At 42.3% G+C, this 4,341-nt stretch overlaps 1 non-coding gene across 1 annotated transcript; it reads left to right on the forward strand.

Moving 5' to 3' along the window:
- Positions 1-862: 862 nt before the first annotated feature.
- On the forward strand, positions 863-965 carry LOC132022885 (U6 spliceosomal RNA). The gene has a single exon (XR_009405775.1). It is a non-coding gene; the product is annotated as a U6 spliceosomal RNA (small nuclear RNA).
- Positions 966-4,341: the final 3,376 nt, after the last annotated feature.

Genomic DNA, 4,341 nt, shown 5'->3' on the forward strand with positions numbered 1-4,341 from the left:
ACCACAACTCAGGGAGACGACTATTGTTATTCTCAATTTACAAATGAGGAATCAAAAATAAAAAAAAAAAAAAATAGAATTAAAATGTCTATTAAGATGTCTATTAAAACCAAACAAGGACACGAACTTATTCTAGAGCACTGGAGGTCTCAAACTCATAGTCCTAACTTGGCCTAGTACCATATTATACTTGGACCACATGATATCTTCTTTCATAAATTTAAATTAATTAAAAGCATTTAAAAATTGGCTTACACTGTAAAAGTCCATCTGCCTGTCTTCCTGACCAAATATCATGTTATCTAGCAACATGGGGTCTTCATTTACTCATGGAAACAATTGGTTGATACTGATTAATTCCTGACCACTATATTCTAATGTGAGCTCTCCTGCTTATCAAACTTCCTCTCTAGCCTGGTTTAGTAATTCACAATATCTGTCAGGCTCCTGAAGGTATTGACTTCAAAAGCTTTACCTCAAATAGCTTCAAGGAACACCACTCCTGTCAGTGGAAGAGTCTGTGACATGGAAACAGTTGTCTTTAAGGGATGGTGGCCTCATTTAGTCGGAATCTGTAGCCCATGTCTCTCAAGCTCTGCATTCTGACATAGATTTCAAAAATCGAGCAGATTACTACAGGGATCTAAGGATGGTTAAACATAAAAAAATTAATCAACTATTAGAAAACCACCAAACTATTAGAAAACCAATCATTTCTACAGATTCAGAAAAATAACTAGATAAAATTCAGCTCTCTTTCATAGAAAAAAACCCTCAGGAGTTGAACGACTAATCTTAGCCATTGCAATATGAAAAGAAAACAAAAAGCAAAGCAAAGAGAGATTTTAGGATTTAAGTCACAGTGCTCACTTTGACAGCACATGGACTAAAATTGGAACAAGACAGAGAAGATGAGCAAGGCCCCTGAGAAAGGATGACATGAAAATTCACTGTTATATATTTTTTTAAAAGATTTAAGTAAGAGGTAAAATAGCTCTGTAATATGCAATATATTTTGTAATGTAATATGTAATATATTTTCCACAGAAAATGTAATATGCAAATATAATACATTTTCCATAGAAAATCCAATAGAATCTAAACACCATTAGTACTAATGAGCAACCTCATATATTCAATTCACTTGTTTGGCAAATACAGATTCAGTGTAAGAGTGGCTACTCTTGGTACAGCAGATACAGCAGTGAGTAATATAGAAAGTCTTGCCTTTGCAGAGCTAGTCTTTTAATTTAAAAATATTTACAATATGTCTCATGATGCGGTATGTTCTAGAGAACACTAAAGCACAATTGATTGCTCGATGTATTATTTTAAAAGTTTGTGGTGATGAAGGAAGACCTCAGTATTAAGATGACATCTGAGTAGAGCCCCGAAGGAAGTAAGAGATCTAGTGGCTAGCTGGCGGGACAATGAGCACAAATGTTGTAAGTGAGAGGCATGGCAGTTGTGCTGACTGTGCAAGGAATCAGTGAAGCTGCATGAGCCAGTGGGAATGTGATGCCAGCTGAGGTTGGGGAAGTAACATAGGACCAGATGATGAATGCCTGTAGCTCCTTGAAAGATTTGGCTTTTTGGTTTGAGGCAGAGGATTATCTTATAGGATCCCCCTGCCTTCTCTGCTGACATAGAGAGCAGTGAGTGCAGAAGGAAGACATCAGTTAGGGAATGACTGCAGTAATCAGGGAGAGAAATGTCTGTGGCTTGGAGCAGCAGTAATGCTGGCATTGTGAGAGACCAGTAACTCCCGACAATTCTAAGGGAAGAGTTAACTGGCTTTGAAATAGACTCAGTGTTATACCTGAGTTTTTAACGTATAAGCAGGAAGAATGGAATTTCCATTGACTAAGATCCTGGATACAGAGGAAAGGAGCGGGTTTGGAGGAGGTGGGGAATCAGGAACTTGGTTTTGTACACATTCATTTTGAGGTATTGACTTGGTCAGTTTGGGCCAGGCTTACACTGTGGTAAGAAAAGCAAATCTTAACGGTGTAAAACACAAGTTTGCTTCTCACTGAGGCCATGCCCACCATGGACTGGAGAATTCTCCAGAACAGCTGCTTTTTATGCAATGACTTAGTGACATGGTTCTGCCTTCCCTTCTCACCGTCTTCACACTCAGTGATGACGGGAATGGCAGGAGCAGAAAAGTGGGCGAGGGCCTCAGACAGCCTCAGCATGCGGTTGTGCACTGGATGCAGGGCTCTGCTGCCCAGAATTCCCTGGGGGGTCTGAAGCATTCATTATCCCTGCTGTTGGATAGCTGGGCACCAGTGGATCACCCTGCATGCCTATATGCCCTATAAAGAGAGCCATCCAGCCCAGAGGAGATGTCCTCTCCCCAAACGGGCCCACTTCAGGCGACAGTTGACAAGGGGAAACACAGACAGCTCTTGACTCAATTTGGAACAAATCTGATGGTCCATCCCAGCTCCAAAAGCCCTTATAGGATCACCTAAGGCTCTGTTCTAACTGTACTGCCGTGAACTTTTCCTAGTTCTCTTCCCCTCACTCCCCCCTTACAGGTGAATCCCTGAAGGTCTGGTCTCCATAGCCTCCTGCACCAACTCTCTGTGACTCCGCTTCCCAGAAAAAACCCGATACATGTAACACGTTTCTTATTTTCTTGATGAGGAGTCACATTCTCCCACCTCACGAAAGTGTTAGGAGGGAGCTGCACTTGTGGGGAGCATGGCATCATGCACGAAATGCTGCAGTGTATTCCTGAAACTGATGTCACGCTGTGCATCAACTGTACACAAAGATTCTTTTTAAAAAGCATTATGAGAAATATATGTGCCTGGAAGAGAGCACTCACAGTATCCACCATATATGCATATTCCTTTTACATATCCAAGAAGAGACGGTAAGTGAACAGGTGGATATAGGGAAGGTAGACTTTGGGGCTTATGTCCAGACTAGAGATAGTAACCTTGGGTAATATTGAAAGACTAATATCAGATAACATCTCCTAATAATTAGGGCAGATAGAGAAGAGCAGAGGTGTGAGGACTCTGCTCTGGCCACATGAACCTTTGGAAATCTAGGCGATGAGGGAGAACTGGAAGAGGAGATTGAGAGGCTGGAGATACACCTGTGCTATGCCTTAGCTACTCCTCAAAATTCTCACACTGTGCGCAAAGGAAATACGTCCACAAGCAGACACTGAACCATTTCTTTTTTTTTTTTCCTGTGGAGTAATGGAAAAGACTCAAATATCCATCAACACAAAAAAGGACAAATAGTTTTGGTAAAATCATAAAACAGTCTAGAATATGGCAGTTAGAATTGATGGAATCAAGCTGCACACATTAATGTGAATAAATTTCAAAAACACAATGTCAGACAAAAACAGCAGATTTCATTGGTTTCACGTATAATGTGAAACCATTTATATGAAGTTAATTTTTTTAAAGAATTGTTTATTTGACAGAGAGAGAGAGAGAAACACACAAGGAGCAGCAGGCAGGGAGAGGCACCAACTCCCTGCTGAGCAGAGAGCCCGACGCGGGGCTCCATCCCAGGACCCTGGGAGCATGACCGGAGCCGAAGGCAGCAGCATAACCGACTGAGCCACCCAGGCGACCTTGAGGTTTAAGACCTTCCCAAACAATACCACATATTGCTAATGGACACCCACCCATCTAGTAACGTGTGCCGTGCACATGGTAGCTGTGCATTCTGTAGTGGGGGACAGAAGGGGAGTAAGTTTGCACCCTGATATTTATGTTATCTTCTGCTATTCCTGTGAATGCCTGAAATGTTGTGTGTCAAAAGATACCTTCCCATCTTGCTGTTAGGAAGAGCATAAAATATCAACACAATCAGGTTTTTCAAGAGTCTTTTGTAACAACCAGCATGAACTCACGGATAGCTGGGAACCTTGACCTGTGCGACTACTGCCAAAGTATTAACATGATAATAGCAGTAATGATAACGACCCTGATTATAATAATGTTGTAGCCTACTTGGTGGCCAGAACTGTGCTAGTCCTTTCTAAGGCATTCTTCTACTCAATCCTCACCATAAGCCTAGAAGAGAGACAGTTGTCACCCTGTGCTTCAGATAAGGAAACTGATGCCCGGAGAGAATGAAGAAATCATGTCTCACAGCTAAGAAGTGGCAGAACCAGAAATCAACCCATCTCAGTTTGACTCCAAATTAAACATTTTCACATGCGGTGCCGGGCCCTTTCTCTGCCCGGGGGGAGGCTTACTGCCTACAGACAGAAGTGAGCCAGCACCGCCCAGATCGGAGGGGCCAGAAAGAACTCTGCTCTTCTGGTGCCCATCTTGCTTCCCTCCCGTCCCCAGTGTTGAGCCG

This window comes from Mustela nigripes, chromosome 7 (genome assembly GCF_022355385.1).
Source record: "Mustela nigripes isolate SB6536 chromosome 7, MUSNIG.SB6536, whole genome shotgun sequence".
NCBI classification, from domain to species: domain Eukaryota; kingdom Metazoa; phylum Chordata; class Mammalia; order Carnivora; family Mustelidae; genus Mustela; species Mustela nigripes.